General features: G+C 29.7%; 6 non-coding genes across 6 annotated transcripts; 1 reads left to right on the top strand and 5 right to left on the bottom strand.

Annotated features, from left to right (window-relative positions):
- Positions 1-2,837: 2,837 nt before the first annotated feature.
- Trnaq-cug (transfer RNA glutamine (anticodon CUG)) lies at positions 2,838-2,909 on the bottom strand. Its single transcript has one exon. It is a non-coding gene; the product is annotated as a tRNA-Gln (tRNA).
- Positions 2,910-2,913: 4 nt separating this feature from the next.
- On the bottom strand, positions 2,914-2,985 carry Trnae-uuc (transfer RNA glutamic acid (anticodon UUC)). The gene has a single exon. It is a non-coding gene; the product is annotated as a tRNA-Glu (tRNA).
- Positions 2,986-3,154: 169 nt separating this feature from the next.
- On the bottom strand, positions 3,155-3,226 carry Trnaq-cug (transfer RNA glutamine (anticodon CUG)). The gene has a single exon. It is a non-coding gene; the product is annotated as a tRNA-Gln (tRNA).
- Positions 3,227-3,230: 4 nt separating this feature from the next.
- On the bottom strand, positions 3,231-3,302 carry Trnae-uuc (transfer RNA glutamic acid (anticodon UUC)). The gene has a single exon. It is a non-coding gene; the product is annotated as a tRNA-Glu (tRNA).
- Positions 3,303-3,818: 516 nt separating this feature from the next.
- On the bottom strand, positions 3,819-3,891 carry Trnar-ucg (transfer RNA arginine (anticodon UCG)). The gene has a single exon. It is a non-coding gene; the product is annotated as a tRNA-Arg (tRNA).
- An 866-nt stretch (positions 3,892-4,757) lies between these two features.
- On the top strand, positions 4,758-4,839 carry Trnal-aag (transfer RNA leucine (anticodon AAG)). The gene has a single exon. It is a non-coding gene; the product is annotated as a tRNA-Leu (tRNA).
- Positions 4,840-22,358: the final 17,519 nt, after the last annotated feature.

Raw genomic sequence — 22,358 nt, 5'->3', positions numbered from 1 at the left:
TTGACTCTCATCCTGCATGTCTCGCAGCTCTCCGCTCTGCGAAAGGTGGTTATTCTTGATTTTGACAGATGGTCACATTAATGTGACTGGACCATGCATATGTGAAACTTAAAATCAAAATTATAGTTATATGCACAATTTCGATACAATATCTGAGTCGGATAAAATCCAAATGCATACCTAATTTTCTTCTTTTTAAGTTAAATGTAGTTATGCTACGATAACTCGGAATAGATGCACTTTAGTTCATTCCAATTTGTATTTACTTGTTCTCATTTAAATGTAAAATAGAAAACATTACGAAGGAACAAATAAAACGATGAAAGTAAAAAGAGATATTAAATAATGTTCTATTTCCTATAAGCTTTGGATCATGACCTGCCTTTTTTTCTCGTTTGTGTGTCTTCAAGCCTGCCATATCTTTAGATATTTCCCACTCAATAATTTAACAATTTACATAACCTCAGCATCGCAGCAAAATAGTAGAGAATTTTTTTCCCCATAAAAAGCGTTTTTTCCCAAAGCAGATATTCTAGCCAACATCGACTAAAGAGTCCCATTCTGTTAAGGTAAAAGCCAGATCTTTGTGTGGGCCATTTAATGTGGCTATAAAAAAGGACAGTAAACAATGAAGGGATTGTTGGCGCACTTTTGATGATCTCTTTGCCAACAAAGGCAGCCATTCGATGTAATGTAAATCGGCATTTAAGAGCTATCTACATAATGCGGAATTCAACCATTTAGTTTTGGTGATTCGTTTTTTAATGTTCTGCCCGTGATCCGCTTCTCAGTGAGAGAGGAAAAAAAATGAAAAGGAACGTTTCTCTTTATGCCATGTTGATGGATAATTCGTGATTAGAGTTGTCTATTTTAGCATCGCTTGTTTTGCTTTAAATGTAGACTTATCAGTTTCCCACGGAGGTAGGTATATAAGTTCACACACACACACAAAAAGTAGGAGTGATCGCCTCGAAAGTTACTAGCATACTCTACAATATTTCTTCTAAAAATTGTGGATTGTGAGTAAGTCGGCGAATATCTTTCATGACATTTTCGAATAATAGTTACGAAATACAGATCTTTGGCTTAATCTAGTATTTTTACCGAACCTATCGCAAAAATAAGTATTTTGAACGACTTTTTGTAGGCTGATTGACGCCAAAATTTCATACGAAATACAGTTGTAATCACAAATAATAAATCGAATTTCATTTATTTAAATCATTGCGTTTAAGAGTTTATCACGTTTATATGCAGTATAGACATATAGACGAACAAACTTTTGACAGATTTGATTTAAAATTTAATAAGCATCTATATTTTAGAAGCTAAACTTGTGTATATAAAATTTTATGTATCTAACTTTTTTGCGTTTTTTCATTATCCAAATAAACATACTTCTACATTATCCAAACAAACATACTTCTACATTATCCAAACAAACATACTTCTACATTACATGATATTTATAAAAGAAAGAAAAAATTAAATTTATTTGGATGAAAATTCTAAAAATTAGCTCATATTTTTTAACTGATCGAATAAATATATGATCAGACGAAAAAGAAAAAAAAATCAAATCATCTCTTATTTTATTTCAAATCATTTCTTGTAGAGGTTAAATTTAGAAATTACTTAAACAAAGCCGATTCGAACAAAGATTGTATCGGAGCCGAACCTGATACAAAGTTAATTTGCGTGACCTTAACCCTTATGTTCATTTTGTATAGTATATCATACATACAACTTTATAAAAATATTCTACCACAGTAAAATTTCTTTTTTTTTATTTATCACGATTATTATATCACGATTTTTTTTATTTATTTTTTGATGTTTTTTACAGCGTAAAGAAGCTACATATATACATTTTTTTTGCTTTTCTTCAAAAAAGCAATCTTGCCACGATAAGGGTTAATACAAATTTCTGCAGCATAATAATAATTTATTGTATTTCGCTATTTATTTCACTAATTAGTGATAAGAACTTAAGAATTACATGATAATGATTACATGGTTTTTTACTACGCAATATTTCAATCACAAAAATGAACAAGAGAAACGGAATGAAATACTTCTTAAAAACACAAATCATATAATCAAATTATTGAAATATACGATTTTTGCATTATTTTCTTACATGTTTTATTGCAAATACTTTGAAAATGTCATCATAATTTCAGATTTATTTTCACTTTTTCTTCCCCCCCCCCCTAAATTTCGGATTATACAGAAAAAAATACTGAAGGTAGTCAATAGTTCTTAACTCATGTTGGTTCTCGAATAAATTTTTATCATTTTAAAACTTGTAATAAGATTTAAAGCGATTAAATTGTTTGCAGCTAGTTCAGAAAAAAAAAAAAAATTGCTCTCTAAAATTTTTGTGATAATATTAAAATGTATGTATATTCGGATTGTCTTCCCATTTGGAAATTCATTGAGTGGTGCGAAGCCCATTATACGTATTCAGATGCATGTATATTCAAACTAAAGCTTAAAAAAAAAAAAAAAAAAAAAAAAGAGAGAGAGAGAGAGAGAGATAACAGTCAATTCTTTGGCAAAATTATTCAATGCTGCGGGAACCTCAGAAGCTCCGGACCTTTTCCTTGCACCTTTCATAATTCATTGTACTAAACATAGTAGTGGAGTCAAAATAATATTACTTTCCCATGTAAATAAATTATTAGTGCTTGGGTTTCACATTTAAAGCAGTTATGTGAAATGTAGAGGATAGTTTTTATACTTTTTGATGAATATTTATAGATTCTTACCCAAAATATTATATTATTTTATGCCCTATTGTTGATTATATTTATTATTAAAAAAGTTCAAAACAAAGGTCCCACCGAGATTTGAACTCGGATCGCTGGATTCAGAGTCCAGAGTGCTAACCATTACACCATGGAACCCATCTTCCCATGCCGGGAATCGAACCCGGGCCGCCTGGGTGAAAGCCAGGAATCCTAACCACTAGACCACATGGGAGTTGTCGACACTTTTCTAGACTCATGAGACTTTGATATATCTAGTTATGGAAAATGTAGAGGATAGCTTTTATACTTTTTGATGAATATTTATAGACTCCTACCCAAAATATTATATTATTTTATGCCCTATTGTTGATTATATTTATTATTAAAAAAGTTCAAAACAAAGGTCCCACCGAGATTTGAACTCGGATCGCTGGATTCAGAGTCCAGAGTGCTAACCATTACACCATGGAACCCATCTTCCCATGCCGGGAATCGAACCCGGGCCGCCTGGGTGAAAGCCAGGAATCCTAACCACTAGACCACATGGGAGTTGTGGATGCTTTTCTAGACTCATGAGACTTTGACATATCTGGTAATTCATGAAAAATTGCATTCATTTATTAATATATTTACTTCACGGAAGGAAATATAATAAAACATTTCATAGAAATCAGCTGTATGTCCAAATACAAAATAAGTAAAATATTTATAAAACTGATAAAATTGCTATGTATAAAAATAAACAATAAGAAATGAAAGTTAAGGTACTTCATTATAGTTTACTTCCAGCATTTTTTTCTGCTTCATTATTTACTTTCATTGAAAACAATCAGTATTTTTTTAAAAGATTCTTTATAATATCAGCTTTGTAAGTCTTTTCATTTATGCTGCTATTACATTTAAAAATTTTAATTAATCATTATAAAATGATTAATTTTTTTCGTAACTTCATATATAAATATTTTTGTAAAGCTATAAGAAAGAATAATGTTAGTCTTTTAACCAATAAAACTCCGTGAATTATTTCATAAAGAAAGAATTAAAATGAAAAGCGTTTCTCATCCACGTCCGCGACAGGACTCGAACCTGCAATCTTCTGATTCGAAGTCAGACGCCTTATCCATTAGGCCACGCGGACGACGAATATTGTTTGCTACAATCAATAAACTTCGCTTTTCAATTTCAATAATTGACAGTCAATGTAAGTGACTAATGAAAATGCTTGTCTATCTCCGGATATGAATTCTGTTACACAATAAAAAAAATCATTTTAAAAATAAATGTAAACTTGCATGTTACTGATGATTAGATTTTTAACAAATAAAATATGCTTTTTTCCTCCTCTTTCTTCTTTTAATTTAGCAAACGTATGTAATGAATTACAGCCATCGAAAAAATTCCTTCAGAATAAAAAAATAAAATAAAAGTGAAAATCTTAGTAAATTGTTCAAATTTAAATAACTTAATTTCCATAATTTAATTTTTATATTATCCAGTTCTTTACATTTTCGTATAACACAGGTAAAATTTTATCAGTATTTTTTGAAAAAAACAAAAAACAAAAACACTAAATTTCCGAAATGGAAAAAGTAATGAAATACATTTCTTTCGATAAATCAACATTTCCTTCTATATTTTTAAATTAAAAAAAATAAATAAATAAGAACAATCTTCATTTTACTTATTTTCATCAGAAAACAAAATTTTTTCTAAAAGAATTCTATGACCTCAAAGAATTATTTAAGTAGATTTTTCCAGAAAGAATAGCTATATACTTCGCCTATTTTCACATCAAAAATCAACTACATGAAATTTAAATACGAGTATTCACAAGTTTTCCAAATTCATTTGATAAAAGAATAAAACCTTTAAAAAGATCAAAACCACTTTAGCTTATTCTTCCCCTCTCTTGTTTATTATCAGCTCGTCTATTTGCGTCCCTGATCTAGATCATTCTTTTGCTACTTCTTGCTTTGCTTCATTTACTCTGCATTGTCCCAACATGGTAGCGTGGCCGAGCGGTCTAAGGCGCTGGTTTAAGGCACCAGTCTCCTCGGAGGCGTGGGTTCGAATCCCACCGCTGCCAGTGCATAATTTTTCTTGCTCTAGCAATAATTGAGTTTGGAAAGAAAAACCTTGATTCTGAAAGCATAAAGCAGCATCGTAAAGCCAATCTAAACAGAATTACACCATCAAATGCATTATTTTTTTTAATCAAGCATTTAAAAGAAGTATATTATAGAGGTATATAAAGTACATCAAGCATTTAAAAAGAAGTATTATGTAAGCTTTCTTAACTGGAAAGCGGAAAGAAATTATTGAAAGAAAGTAATAGAAAAACTTCCAACTGAATGTGAAGCGAAAATATAACGAACTGCGACATGGATCCGCAATCTAATAGCATTGTTACCAATTAGAAAGTTGCCTAACTATTTTTTTTTATTAAGTTCTTTACGGTACCTAATAGATTTTTTTTTTTTTTTTTTTTTTTTTTTGCTTTATTCTTTCTGAATAATGTTGCTGTTATCGTATTCTCAGCGTTACCCATAAAAACGTTCAGATTCCTAACATCCTTAGGGTTTTGTTTGGATCATAACAAAAATTTCATACTTCAGCTCCTTGATCTTTGCTACGATGTAGTCATTAAAAAGTGTGAAGTTTAAGATTACATAAGTAATAAATTATATTTAATTTTATTCAAACAATTACCAATTCCTAGATACAAAAAGAAATCGCATTGCCAGGGCTATTTTTTTTAACTTCTTTCAACGTTATTCACTTCTTTCAACGTTCCTGGGTAGCTCTTAATACTGATAATCAGTTAATCACATTAATCATAATTTATATTCATAAAATCGTGTGCAACAAAATAACAAGATTGTGAATAATCAATGTGCATTTTTTAATTGATCTCATGTAAAGGAACATAAAAAAAATAGATTTTTAATGGAATAACGAATTTCAAATCATTTGATTTTTTTTAAGATGATGATATTTTTATGATGACTATCTTTCTGAAAATTGTGGCATGTATAAATCATCAGACGTAAAATGCAGTAGTTGACTCAGTTCAGCAAAACGGGGACATGGCAGGCGAAGCAAGCCGCTGATATTTTCATATTTCGATATTTTGGATTAGAAATTCGAGACCTCTTTATTTATTTATTTATTTTAAAATGAAGAATAAATTCGACTTCCTTTTTCTAAGATTTTCTGTTTACTTTTAAAACTTTTTCTGTTTCATATTGAATTCATTCAAAACTTGAAAGAAAACAAAAAAAAAATTATTATTATTGTGAATATAATTATTATTTACGACAATGTGAAAGATATCTGTTTCACACTGTCGTTTCAAAACTTGAAAAAAAATACAGAACTGCTACCTTTATTCTCTTCTAAATTATTATTATTATTGAAATAATTAAATTGGATTTTTTTTTTAGCAGCAAACGCCCAATGCCAGAGAGTTCAAAGTTAATAAACATAAAAAAAAACTCAGTGAATGAAGAAAAATTTGAAAAAAGCTCTTATGAAAAACTGTTTTTAGGATCAAATTTTTAAAAGACGAAATTTCTTTTTGATTGAAAGTTTGCTTGTACCAAAAGTATGTTTTTTGACAGCGCACGAGAATATGTTCAATGTCATTTGCTTGGTTGCAGGAGAGACAGTCAGAGTTGCTGAAAAGTCCAAATTTATTCAGTAGAGCTGAGGTGATGATCATCCCAGAAGTAACACGTGCTATTATTATATCTTTCCTTCTATTTTTAAGACATGTGGTAAAGGAAAGAATGGAGGGAATATCGCCTGGAGCTTCTTGGTACTTGCTATTTCGATAAATTTGGTGCATATTTTGAAGCGAGGTTTTTTGATAATCAAAAATTATATTTTCAACTAAAATCTACTCTAAATATAGGAATTATCTGTGACCGTTTTAATGAGATAATCTGCCATTTCATTTCAAGCACTGTTTGAAGTCCTAGAGTCTGTATCAATACAAATTTTTTATTGAGATGTGTTTCAATTAGATCTCTTTTAGCTATTCTATAAATAACTCTCGAATAGTTGATATATAAATTTTTCAAAGTTTGGAGTATAGAAAAATTATTCGTTAACAACGAAAGAGTTTTTCTATGGAATTACGAGCTTATCGATAGCAAGACAGATTGTTAAAACTTCGGCTGTAAATAAGAAATTAATAGGATGAATTCGATACCTACTCTTGTGAACATTTTGGTTTTGTTTTCTCAAATTTGTAATAAATTGATGTTTTTTTTATTTATTGATGTTTATAACAATTTTTTTTTATTTAATTCTCCTTTCACGATAATAAAGAAAAGAAATTATTTAATATTCATGTTTATCTTTTTTACAGTAAAAATTTGTTACCTTCAGATAGAATAAATTCAGTTCTTCCAACAAGAATTATTATTTGGGACGTTCGTACTATACTGTATACGAGAAAGTAAAAACTGAATATGTGACAATTCCATACTGCTTCTGCACATATTGCTTCACTGTTGTATAATTTTAACAAATCCAGTTTTTTATGAGCGAACGAACGGCTGCCTTGAAGGCCTACAAACATGGAGGTAAGGCAAAGTGTCTTCACAGATGAAATAAAACTATGCATTTTCATATAATGTACTTTATTATATCCCTTCTAAAGGAAGCAGATGTGTATTGTGATTGTATCACTGGAAGCAGGATGTAATCCTGATTCACTATATTCAGATATCACTCGAATATATTCATCACAGAGGATAAGCATCATTATAAAAATTCTAGATATGAGATTAGTATCACCAAAATACATCAGTCGTGCTACCAAAAAAAAATACCCGAAGGTTGCCATTTTCATAAGATAATAGTTGTAATTAAAGAGAGACCTCCGCATTTATAATGGAATCGGGGCGAGGAAAAACAACTTCTACTTCAACTTGCGACGGTATCAGCGATGGCCATTAATTATATTAGAGAAAAAAGGTGATATTTAAGAAGAAATCGTGATTGCTGCTTCGAAGCTTCTAACGTTCTGGGAGGTATTGGAGCATCAGCTAGCTGTCAACGCCTTGTCGGAATCCTCGCGCACGATGGAAAATTTATGAGTTAAAAGTGCTAAGAGGCCAAATGAATGGACTTAATTGCAAGGCTTAAAAATTAAGAATGCTGGTGTGTAGGATTTGGGTTGGGTTACGAAGAGGAATTCTGGGATATTTACCAAGAGGTGCGGTTGCATTAGGGTTTAAGAGTAAGATACCTACAACTAAATACAGCGTTGATAAACACGGTTTTATTTCCCCTGACGGCAAGCTCTCTGATAAGATCTAATCCTGAAGATAAAATACCTCATAATCATGAAAAACATCCACATCCATGTGCAAATCAAGATAAAGAGGTAATATCTGATTTCAGCGTATTTTCTCTTTGAGGGAGATTTATCTGAAAAATGTTGTTATTTGTAGCAACTGTTTATATATATATATATATATATATATATATATATATATATATATATATATATATATATATATATATATATATATATATATAATACAAAAAAAAACAGTTGCATATTTCGATTATTTGTCTTAAATTTTAAAAATAATAATAATAAGGTTTGTTATTATGCGAATAAAAGGATTCAAGAGCGGAATGGCAAGAAAAAGGGAAATTTTTTTCTATGATTTTAAAGCTAAAATTGCTGATTTATATCAAATTTTGAATAAATTATATCAAAGTGAAGATTTCTTACCTGTCTGTCTGTCTGCCCATTCGCGTTCTTTTGAATATAATAATTCTAAAATATAAAAGATTAGGAGTAGAGACTATATAATATATTTAATCCGTTTAATTCAAAGCGTTTTTGAGTTGCGTTTATAATTCCAAAAATGTGATTTCCGAACGCAGAGAAGAGATTTGTCAAAAATTCATTTTTTTTTTTTTTTTGATGATTACAATACGTTGTCTTTGTATACTTCGCATGCAAGATAGTAAAAATAACACAAATTAGATAAATAAAATTTGGTAAGGGGTCTTATACAAATTACAACTCTACATGAAAGTTTTGAACACATCGGCCCAAGTATACTGATCAAAATGCATAAAAGATCCGCCTCACTGCACTACAAGGCCCAACATAAAACTTAAAACACACTGAGATCATCTTCACATATGTTTTCTGTTTCACTTTGTAACATATTGAGAAGTGAGTTTATATTTTGGACCACTTTCTTTAAATAGATAGCGTCCACCTTTTGACATAGGTCTACAATTTTGGTATCAAGAGACCGTATAGAAAATTTTACTTATCTAACTCGTTGTGTCTCTAAGTAATCATGTTTATGTGAATAGAGTGGTTATATCAACAAATGCATAGCCAGATTTGTGAAGAATTTTATCCAATATTTGATACGGTCCGAAAAATTCAGATCCGCCTCACTGCACTACAAGGCCCAACATAAAACTTAAAACACACTGAGATCATCTTCACATATGTTTTCTGTTTCACTTTGTAACATATTGAGAAGTGAGTTTATATTTTGGACCACTTTCTTTAAATAGATAGCGTCCACCTTTTGACATAGGTCTACAATTTTGGTATCAAGAGACCGTATAGAAAATTTTACTTATCTAACTCGTTGTGTCTCTAAGTAATCATGTTTATGTGAATAGAGTGGTTATATCAACAAATGCATAGCCAGATTTGTGAAGAATTTTATCCAATATTTGATACGGTCCGAAAAATTCAGATCCGCCTCACTGCACTACAAGGCCCAACATAAAACTTAAAACACACTGAGATCATCTTCACATATGTTTTCTGTTTCACTTTGTAACATATTGAGAAGTGAGTTTATATTTTGGACCACTTTCTTTAAATAGATAGCGTCCACCTTTTGACATAGGTCTACAATTTTGGTATCAAGAGACCGTATAGAAAATTTTACTTATCTAACTCGTTGTGTCTCTAAGTAATCATGTTTATGTGAATAGAGTGGTTATATCAACAAATGCATAGCCAGATTTGTGAAGAATTTTATCCAATATTTGATGCGGTCCGAAAAATTCAGATCCGCCTCACTGCACTACAAGGCCCAACATAAAACTTAAAACACACTGAGATCATCTTCACATATGTTTTCTGTTTCACTTTGTAACATATTGAGAAGTGAGTTTATATTTTGGACCACTTTCTTTAAATAGATAGCGTCCACCTTTTGACATAGGTCTACAATTTTGGTATCAAGAGACCGTATAGAAAATTTTACTTATCTAACTCGTTGTGTCTCTAAGTAATCATGTTTATGTGAATAGAGTGGTTATATCAACAAATGCATAGCCAGATTTGTGAAGAATTTTATCCAATATTTGATACGGTCCGAAAAATTCAGATCCGCCTCACTGCACTACAAGGCCCAACATAAAACTTAAAACACACTGAGATCATCTTCACATATGTTTTCTGTTTCACTTTGTAACATATTGAGAAGTGAGTTTATATTTTGGACCACTTTCTTTAAATAGATAGCGTCCACCTTTTGACATAGGTCTACAATTTTGGTATCAAGAGACCGTATAGAAAATTTTACTTATCTAACTCGTTGTGTCTCTAAGTAATCATGTTTATGTGAATAGAGTGGTTATATCAACAAATGCATAGCCAGATTTGTGAAGAATTTTATCCAATATTTGATACGGTCCGAAAAATTCAGATCCGCCTCACTGCACTACAAGGCCCAACATAAAACTTAAAACACACTGAGATCATCTTCACATATGTTTTCTGTTTCACTTTGTAACATATTGAGAAGTGAGTTTATATTTTGGACCACTTTCTTTAAATAGATAGCGTCCACCTTTTGACATAGGTCTACAATTTTGGTATCAAGAGACCGTATAGAAAATTTTACTTATCTAACTCGTTGTGTCTCTAAGTAATCATGTTTATGTGAATAGAGTGGTTATATCAACAAATGCATAGCCAGATTTGTGAAGAATTTTATCCAATATTTGATACGGTCCGAAAAATTCAGATCCGCCTCACTGCACTACAAGGCCCAACATAAAACTTAAAACACACTGAGATCATCTTCACATATGTTTTCTGTTTCACTTTGTAACATATTGAGAAGTGAGTTTATATTTTGGACCACTTTCTTTAAATAGATAGCGTCCACCTTTTGACATAGGTCTACAATTTTGGTATCAAGAGACCGTATAGAAAATTTTACTTATCTAACTCGTTGTGTCTCTAAGTAATCATGTTTATGTGAATAGAGTGGTTATATCAACAAATGCATAGCCAGATTTTTGAAGAATTTTATCCAATATTTGATACGGTTCGAAAATTTTAGTAAAAAAAATCAGACGTTAAATATTAACCATGCCATTTGGGTATTTTTGAGTTATCGAGCTTAAATGAACCCTGATGGTGAGAAAAATTCATTTACTATGATAAAAAAAACACCCACACAATCTCTGAGGATTTAATTAATTTGAAAAGGAGAAGGATCAAAATCCTAGGGTGGAACTTTTTGACGAATAGAATATCATCCTTTCCCCTCCACCGATTGTTGTTCGAAATTAAAAGGTCCGTCCAAAAATAGTTCTAGTGTTGCTTTAAAAAACGGAATTTTAGGGTGACTAAACTAAACAAATATCGCTGTGAAAATATACGGATATGCAATAGTATCTATTTAACAATTTCTTTTTTTTTTGTTCAAAATCTTAACTTTACATAATATTGTATTTTCATATTACGAACGGTAATTTGTATATATTGATGTTTTTTCTCTCATTTTTCCCCTTTGCAACGTTTCGCGACTTCTCATCTACCGAGATAAAAAGAAATTATATAAATAAATAAATAATGAAATCTATTGCTGTGAAAAATAACAGCATCTGAAAGATGATGGAAACTGCTTAAGAAAATACAGAGCTATTTACCATGTTGATGAAGGCGTTATGATTATTAAATACCTTATGGAGCATGTATATTATAAAATGGGGCAAAATGGAATGACGATACTACAGTGAATGATGCAAATGATAATAAAGATATTATTAAAACGCCGTCACACGAAGAAGTGAAAACACATTTTATACATTTTTAAAAATATTTCAGGGGTGTTTTTTCCCCCCGCTTTATAGAAATGTTACAGATGATCTGATTCAACCTTTACAAAAGTGCGGTAATTTTTTTGAGAATTTTTTTTTTTAATAATAAAGTGACAATATTACAAATTTTTTCTAACAGCTAAAAACTTGCATCAAGTCATTAAAGGGATAGGTAAGGCTTCAGTTTTTATTTTTATGATTTTTATAGTTTAATTTACAAATTTCTATTTAAAGAGTTTTCCTAATAATTAATTTTTTTCAAAGTGGAGTGATGTCGCTTCATTAAACAGAGCGAAAGTATATGCAACATGATCTTTGATATGTATTTGATTACTTAGTTATAGTTATTCATTATTACGTCATATCACTTTGAATTTTAATAGCCCCTATAAATTGGGATAAAGTAATTTATTTTCCTTCAGAGAAACATTTGTTCTCTACCCAAATCCATTGCTTGTCAATATTTTCCAAATCACCTTCGATTTCTTCAAAAAAAAAAAAAAAAAAAAATCGGTGCTGAAGGCTGAAGTTTCTCGCAACTATCCTCTGCCTGGTTAAAAAAAAAAAAAAAAAAAAAAAAAAAAAAAAAAAAAGCTGATATCAATGTATCAAATATCGATCTTTGTTTATCGTAAAAACTGGGATGAAAATACCTGCATGTCAATAACAGGTTTCAGTAATTGCAGCTCCGGAAAAGGAAAAAAAAAAAGGTATTTTAAGTGCTATCGATTCCGAGCAATGATAAACTTTAGGCACATGCCATTTTATCGCCAACCCTAAGTTTAATGGCGAAAAGTGATTGTGTCATAATTAATGGCCATGCAAATGACACCGTTCCACCTTGATGGCTCTTTTCCAGGTTGCGTGCGCAAATCAGAGGTCGCCAACCGAAAGGACCGGTGACTGGATCCGCCCCACAACGACGCCCTGATTGGCTCTTTTGGAAATTACAGGCTTTGGATTTCATTTCAAAAGAATATTTGGCATTGGCCTAGTATTGAAATTTACTTTCAGAAAAAACATACATATGTATGATTTGAAATATTAACTTCTGGTGGTTGTTTTTTCCCAGCTTTCAAATCCACACAGAGCATCATACCATTCCCAATGGATTTAGAATCAGAATTATTAATTCCTTAAGCAATTAAGAAGGTATAGAAAATATTTTTTTTATTCGTTTTGCATTAAAAATACTTCAAGACTAAACCTTCCATGGAAAAAAAAAAAAAAATAAAGAGCACACTTTTAAGATAAGCTTAAACTCCGTGACAGGATTTTCACTTCCTATTTTATTTCATAATATATACGCTTTTTAATTGGCAGTAAATTGATTCAAATAATTCATGTTTTTCAGTTCGTCAAATAATAAAGTGAATTTTAAAAAAAATACATTTTATTACCGACTGAAAAGTCAATAATCTAAGCAAACAAGCTGGTTGCTAAAGGCAGCTAGTGTAATAATGTGATAAACTTGATTATTTTGGAAAGGCCTGCGAACTTATAATAATGATTTATTACTACAGATAAAATTATTTAAATGATATAAAATAAAAGAAAGCAAACTCTTTATTAAGCTACAATAATTTGAATTGCCGTTACCAGAATTGAGATTTTTCCGGAAAATGAATGTATATTTCTAGAATCTGCCTAATCGCATCTTAAGATGCCATCAGTAGAAACTGCAACATACAATGTTCGCTGCTAATGTTTTTCGCTCTTGTGGCCACATTTAAATAAAACATATTAATTTAATAGGCCACATTTAATTTAAATCGCGAGCATCTGAAATTAAATCTCACCGATATTATATTTCTGAAAAACAAGATTAAGCAGCATTTTAAAATTTCCATACTTATTATCACATGGAAATTAAGCATATCTCTCCGGTTGTCCAAAAATATTAACACAATAACTACAAAAGGAATAGAGCTAGATGGATAATATTTGGTGTATAGATTTGGCATCTAAAGTTTAGATCTGTATCGAATTTGGAACCAAATCTGCGAAGGGGTTTACCATCTGTTGCTCTGTAGCTTCACAACTCTGCAGAAGCAATAACTCAAAAACGCTATCATTAAAATTTATGACTTTTGATATGTGATTTTAAAGTACAACTGTAGTTTTAGGCCAGATTTTGGTTTCTTACGGTTGGAAAAAAGGCCCTCAAAGCAAAGCTTTGGAGTTCTGGTACATTATGTATGAATCTCAATCCAAAGATAGCACAGTAAAATGATATTTCGTAGCTATTATTTGCTAGTGACAAGTGGTTAATTATACACAAATACATAAAGTACATAATAAAGTTTAAGGAAACTACTCCCACTTTTTTTTCAATCTTTTTCCAGGTTCAAATTTTAGGTTAAATTTAAAATTTTAAAAGTATCGTTGTTTCGATACTACCTAGTAAGAGTGGCAGATTAGAAAGATTTTATAAAATATTTTGTGAATATGATTTTAAGAATCATATAAGTTACTCACAATTTTGAAACCGCAATTCTGTAGAATGCTTAGACAATGATGCCTTTGAAGCTTAGCATCTAAAATTTAAATTATTATTATGATTTAGATGCCTTCAAAATAAAATTATTTCCTTTTTTGACTCAGCAAATAAATACAGATTTTATTTTTTCTTTTGCAAGAAATAAGTTTTGTTTAGTATAACTTTTATTTCCCTTTATTCAATTTAAATTTTTAAAAAAGTTTGGCAGCATTCTTTCATTTCCACCCCACCCACCCATCCTAATTTTCTAAATAATAATTGCATTTCTGTAGAATATAAGTCTTTTAAATTAAAGCCTCATCATGATTTTCTTTTCGTACGTTGCCTAAATAATATTTGTTGTTCTACAGAATATTAACAATGTTTAGGAGAAATATAGAACATTTTCAAATAATCCTCATATCTTCTCATACAACATAGGAACATAATATTTAAAAATAAAGAAACATATTGAATTGGCCCATTTATTGCCTTTCATAAGATTCTCGTAGAAAACTGCTGTAAAATTAATCACCTGTAAATTTCTTTGGCAGTGAATGAGTTAATAAACATACGTGAAATTAAGCATTATAAATAAAATTTTTAAATGCATGTATCGTCATCCACTAGGAGGCAGATTGAATATGTATCTTCCTATCCTCACCCTCCCGGTGCTCTTTTGTTTCGATTTAGAGAAAGAAAAAAAAAGATAGAAAGAAAGAAAAGAAAAACGAAAGAAAAATGTCTTAATACAGTTTGGAAGCAGGAAAAGAAAGAAGAAACCTATATAATACAATTTTAAAAAGATGGAGATAAAAAAAAAGGAAAGATATACCAACAATTGGGATATAGAATAAGATAATTACAAAAAAAATCTCCTAAATTTTAGAAATTGCATTTTTATTAAAAGCTAAATGTTTAAGCCACTTTCTTTTAAAATTATTTCAAGATTCATTTAAATGAACTTTTACCGTGTGGGCGCGATCAAAAACCTCCTCTCTGCCCTCCTGTTTTTCTGCAGACACAGAGACATACTTTGGCGTGAATCGAGGATTCGAGTGTGAGATAATAAGGAAATATTTTGCAGTTAGAAGTAAATTTGAATCATAATTTTAGAAGATATTTAGTGCCAAAATTGCAAAAAATTAATTTTCTTCCCCTAAAAAATCTAGCGAGAGGCCAGAAATTTTTTCTTATTAGCGCTAATAAAAGCATTATCCTTCTCGCATAAAATTGCAAACTTTGATTTAGATTAGATATATTAACGTCCCGTTTTAAAGAAACACTAGGGCTATTTTGGGACGGAAGTCGTAATTTTGAGCCATGGTCAGATGACGTGCAAATTTTGGAAAAGGCCATGAAGGCTATGACTGCTCAAATTTTTATTTCGAGAATCCCAAGCATGACAGTAGCGTGTGTGTTTCGCAGTATAGTAAAGAAAACCGGTAGATATGTAATAATTTGATGATATTGGCGAACAATAGGTGATATTTGGCGTGAATTTAGTATTTTTTATTGAATCTAGTGTGCGATCTTTCACGATTTTTTGGGACGATTCATCGCTAGATTATGGCTAATACACAAATAGCAGAAAATCAAAAACTATTTTCGACACAGATTTTTCGACCGATTGAAATAAAAATTTCGTATAAAATTTAAATTTTAGTCAAAAGATCACATACCAAATTCTATTTATTTAAGTCATTGCGTTTTTGAATTGTCGCGTTTACATTCATGCACAAATACTGACCGACAAATGGTCCACCTCCCGAATCCAAAACTAATATAAATCTACTTTTAAGCAGTTAAATTGGGTACCAAATTTTATTTATCTAGCTTTTTACGTTTTTTAATTATTATATTCACTTGTATTAGGACAGCTGGTCGGACAAACGTTTTCTGAAAGGATTTCGTTCAAAATTTGATCAACATCGACGCTTTTGAAGACAAATATTATTCATTCAGCTCGAAGAGTTTTTGTGTTAACATGTTCATAGACTGATAGACATAATTTCAATATTGTATTTTTCAGCCTATTGGAGAATATTGGTTGAAAAATATAAAATTGTATTTTTCAGCCTATATTCTATGAAAATCTCGATTTCTAATGTGGTGACGCTTTATAAGCCAGATAACAGCTACGAGACATGAGAAATTTCTTTTGTCTAGTGGTCTTGTTACTCGGCTACGAACCCAAAGGTTGCGAGTTCGATCCTCGCCTATCGCCAATAGCAACACCTTCTTGTACGAAAAAGTAAAAATGATTCGAATACAGGACTTTCCAATTATTCAATTTCTGGACAGATATATTCATACAGTTTTAAATTGCTTATTCTGTACTTGCATAAAATTATACTAGAATACTCCATTGCATGAAAAAATAAGGAAAATCTGACTGAAACTATGAAAATATACCAAATAAAGCATTAAAAAGTGTTTCATCAAAATGGTTATTTAAACAAAAAAGTAATTGATAATTAAGGTAAATGATAAAATAAACTTTTAAAATAAATTTAAGCCTAAGAAATAGTTGATTAATATGTTAAAACTCGTTTTTAACTGTTGTATTAATAGAAAATTTGTGAAGATTTTAAAACTTTCAATTTAATAACAACAGTCTGGCATAGTTTTCTATACTTAAAAAGGATTTTTGTTTCAAAGTAATTTGCCATATTGATACATATTCGAAATGACACCAGAATATTTTAAAATATATTCTTTAAAAAATTTTTAGCTAATCTATACTACTATTATAAATGTGAAAGTTTGGATGGATGGATGGAGGGATGTTAGTCAATCACGCCAGAACGGTTAAACAGAATTGGATGAAATTTAGCTGAGAGATAAATTATAGTCTGGAATAGATCACAGGCTACTATTTATTCAGTTTAATTGAGTGGTTAATTGTTTATTAATTAAAAACTAACTTTCCCGCCAAATGAGTAAAGCTTCAGAGTTTTTTTTTTTCCCACGCCAATGAGATTAGGCTTAACATGATTTTGACTATTATTTCAAACGATTCTATTTATTTTCTTAGTGTTCTATACATTTAAAATTAAACATTGTTAATGAATCGATCTTTCGGATTCATTCTGAAGTACTTTTGAATTAAAATAAAACAGAATAAAGGAAATTAAAAATTTATAATCTATATCGCGTTACCCCAACTGGCGTAGAAAATTCGTACATTTGTTTTGCCCAGGAGTAACCCATGCGCATGAGTAACAAAAGATAAAGCCATTGATACCATAAATTCCAATCTATTTCCACGCGTACGAAGTTGCGGGTAAAAGCTAGTAAATAAATAAATATTGCAGTTTGCTTCGGAATTCGGAACTTTACACACCTACATCAGAAATTGTAAACCACAAAAATATAAGAACAAAACCTAAACTTAAAATTAAAATGGAATTTCGGGTTATTCCACTTGCACTTAACTGGGTCATTTGTAAGAAAAAATTCTATTCACTAAGCTTCCACAATAATTAATTTACCAACTTTTGACGTCATCTTTATTTCTGAGCCCTGTTGTAATATTTATAAATGTCGGCCGGTCATTTTGACATAAATATTAATCATGTTACGTGGATCAGACACAACTTGCATTCATTAAAACGATCCATTAAGAACAGTTAAGGATTCTCAGAATCATTTATTTCGAAAAGAACTTTTTTTTTGTTCTCGGAAATGTTTAGATATAACTTTTTTTTTTCAATTTAAACATTGTTATGACATTAGTATTCATGGGAGGATATTAATGGCGGGAAGATAACGATATTTTATTATTCTTTCAGTGTTCCGCGCTCAGCTTTTATTTTCAAACCAAGCACAAGATGATACGATTGTTGTAAGGCTTATTACCTTGCAACAATCTTATTATACTGTGCCTGTTTGTTTTTTCTCTTCTTTTTTTAAATACTAAAAAAATAAGGTATGCATTTTTTCCCCCAGTATTATTTAAAGAAAAAAAAAGATTCCAAAATTGAGTTCACAAGAATTTAAAAAAAAAATTAAATGCGAAAGCAAAATCGGCTAACAAAAATAGAATTAATTTATTGTTGATTTATGTTGCTCATCTTTTCCTAAACAACTGAACAGAATACAATAAACTTATCTCATTTGCTGTTTAAGATAAGAGAAAGAAAACTATCAACTATTAAAGGGCAATAATGAATTAAATATTCAATTAATCAGAAATTAACTGAAAGTGTACCATTTTTCATTAGAAAATTTAATAGCAAATTATGTTACAAGAAATAATTTGCATCATATAAATAATTCAGTCTTTTATTTTCTCAATTATATAAATTTCATTTCAGTGTAACTGATTTTTCTATTTTTATTAACATTTCAAAATTAATAGATGCAGACGATTTTGAAGTAAGGAAATTTGCATATACTCCGTTGCTAGGTAATGATCACGGTGGGATTTTGAACTTTCCAATCATTATTTTTTGGTATTTTATGTTTTATTTTATAAACATTTTTGACAACGTTTTTCATTTCCTTTAAAAAGAGTTCGAAAGAACATTTAATTAGATTAAAAAATGATGGCGTTAAAAATATCATGTTTTCTTCATCTGCGTGGCCTATGAAGAAATAAATAAGTAATATGTAATTGAAAACAGTATAGAACTTTGAGTAATAAGTACCTGTGATATTTGTATATTATTATATATAAGTACTTATAATATTTGAGTAATAAGTATCCGAGTATCTATTTAACGATGTCTAAACCTAAAATAAAAATATATCCTTAGCACAAATTCAATGAAAGTAAGAAAAATAAAACTTTTAAGAATATATTAAATATTTTTTTTATTATTATTATTGGAATACAAGAATACAAAGAACTTTTACCGGAACATTTGCGCAACAGTATTCTGAAAGAACACCAAAAAAAAAAATTAAAAACAGACAAATAACAATTTATATCAAAAACAACTATTAATTTGGTTTATTCTCGTTTTTTATATCAGTGATATATAAGTAAACTATTTAATTAATCATTTATTAAAATCTTTCTTATACTTGAGTACTTGGGAACGAAGTTTGAAGTACTTGTATAATAAAAATTAATAACTTAGAAAGAAGATTATCTATCAAGTGTTTTTTGAAATTCATCTGGTTCAATTTATATTCTTTTAATTAAAAACCTTTCGGTGATAAATGTATTTTGCTTGTTATAATATTCTGTGCAAAAATAGTTATTACATAAAAAATGTAAATACGGAAATATTTCAATCTCGGAAACACCACGGTTCTTTAATTATTATCAATTTAAAAAGATATTAAATCAGCATTGCAAAGTTAAAAAAAACGTATTTTCTTACTTTTCTATTTTAAATTTTATTAATTTTAATTGAAAAATGAAAATCTTCATAGAAGTTTGAATATAAGGACAAGAATGCTATTACCAAAAAAATATAAAACAAAAATAAAGTTTAAAAAAATTTTCAAAAGAAAAAATTATTGATAATGTTTCAAACAACAAATATGAGAAATGGAATTATCCCCAAATTAAAATTGTTGAGGCAAAATTTTGTGCATCACGTGAATGAATGTCCATTAAATTTAAATATTGTTCATTGAAAATTTGTGCTGATGAGAATTAATTATTATTAAATAATTTCATATCCATGTGGCTACGGCAAACAAAGGCTATTTGTAAAATGAAAATTCATTATAATTTGCACTTAATTCAAAGAAATAAATTGATAAAATCTATTTATATAATTTTTGCTATCATTTTAAATAGTTCGGGATACTTGAATTTATAATGAATTTTAAAATAGAATTTATTTCCTTTTTTATGCTGAAACATGGCAATCCAACAAATAATATCAAATCAAAGTTCTTTGTGTTATAACAGTTATGGACATTAATTTCGCTATATAATAACATGATGGAAACATCGATCAATCTTGGAATGATCAATATGAAATAAAAATTATACAATCAGGACAGAATTGGGAATAATGACTTACAATCAATATGATATCAACAAAACATAATTATTATTATTATCAAGCATTTTCTATCATTTACAACTTTGATTGTATTTATTGAGTTTTATATATCTCGAAAATAAGATCATTGAAATATAAATGAAGAACGTACAGCATATATACGAGTGTTTCATTCTTTTGTAATTTTAGATTGCATAATTTTATTCAATTTTCGTAATTTGGCAATTAAAAGATAATACATAAGAATTGTTTCCTAAGTAAAAGTTTATTTTACATTTCTAAAATTCAAATCGGCTGGGATTTTAGGAATAGATGGGCACAAATACATGAAATACAAACTTAGACTTACGGAAAAAAATATATAGTTCATTTAAAAATATCCGATAGTCACATTCTTTCTATTTATCCTTTCAAAAAAAAAAGTGATGCTCAGTTCTTACCATCACTTGAATGATCACAACACGTGTAAAACAACGATTATAGCTTATTGAATTATTCAGTTCGACGCCATGAAAATTTTCTCATATATGTCACCATTTGTAAAGCAGCAAAAACATTATTTTGCTGACGATGCATATTAATGACCGTTAATCAACTGTGGAAATTGTCTACAATGACACTCTAAGCATAGGTATAAGAAGAAGAAAAATCGAACCCATGAAAAATTACCCATTACGATAGGCAATACTTTTTTTGTCTTTATCTATCGATCAGAAAGGTCGTTCTGAGATGGAAGACCCAAAGCACAGGCAAAACAGTTCCTCGAGTTTTGATGTTTTCCATCTGCTTGACATTTCAGACGATTGCTTCCAGAAAAACAATTGGCTCCCATTTCCCATCATGGTTATTCGTGATTTTACTTTACCACGAGAGTGGCAATTAATATTTTAGCTTCTTTAATCCAATGCAAAGCTTTAGAACCACGATATTGTGTCTCAGGTGTTGTACTGACGTTGACAAGTGACGTCTTTTTTTCTTCTATCAACTTGTTCATTACCCTCCCCCCTCCCTTCGCCTCCCCTGCCCTTAGAAGTCGAGGCACATCTGATCAGCAGCTCAGGGTTGTCATAGTCGTCGCTTAGATAGGCGCGTCCAAGTAATAGGTGTAAAAAAAGAACTAATGATAAATATGAAATGGATTGGGTGCTGCGTGTCGCATTGCAAGACAACATCCGGTCAAGGATATGTACGAATTAATCAGTCTGTGATAAAAAGTTTTTTATCCGGTTTTGAGTTTCGATTTTGTTAATTTGTTGTGGTAATGATTTTGAAAGCTTGTCGAAACATTTTCCCATTTTAATTTCGCGAGTTGCTGCCATCTGTGACGCTTTTATTTACATATTTTTATAATCTTCTGTTTTTTAATGATGAGGTGAGCGACCGTATCTGCAGGCCAGATGTTGATGGAGATACAGGCGGCATGGTTTAAGATGTCATATTTTGGAATTTTAAGCAAGCTTCAAAGGAGAATTCTTCTGTATATATTCCTTAAAGCAAAAGCAAGTGAATAAATAACACCATATATTTTTACTTTGATACAATGATGTCGAGCAATTTGCATAGATAATTATGTGAATTAATTTTTTTATAAGGCGAGATTGGAATGTTCATGCTGACCTGATCAAAGTTTTTCTTTCTCTATCATTAATAATTGAATTGTATTATTCGTGTATTACAAGATAAATTGTTTAGCAACATTTTTTTCTCAATCTTGCAATTGATACAATTTGTAGATTTCAAGTAACTAATATAATGTTTTAATTATTTTTAATATATTTTCTAAAATAAAGATGCGATTATGATAATTTGAATATAAAAATATTTTATGGCATTTTTTAGACACTGATGTGTTTTTGAATGACAGGACAAGATCATAACAAATCTTTTTAAGTAAGCTCCAATTGCTAAAAGATGCTTTACTTTCGATATTAGAATGAATGAAAAAGCTATAAATTATATCAATGGTAACTGGTTTTTTTTATATATAAAATCAAAATAAATGACTTAACCATTTTTTTTTTTTTGAGAATTTAGTAAATT

The sequence above is a fragment of the Argiope bruennichi genome, chromosome 7 (genome assembly GCF_947563725.1).
Source record: "Argiope bruennichi chromosome 7, qqArgBrue1.1, whole genome shotgun sequence".
Classification (NCBI taxonomy): Eukaryota; Metazoa; Arthropoda; class Arachnida; order Araneae; family Araneidae; genus Argiope; species Argiope bruennichi.
The sequence above is the reverse complement of the archived record's forward strand: the minus strand, read 5'-3'. Positions and strand labels throughout refer to the sequence as shown.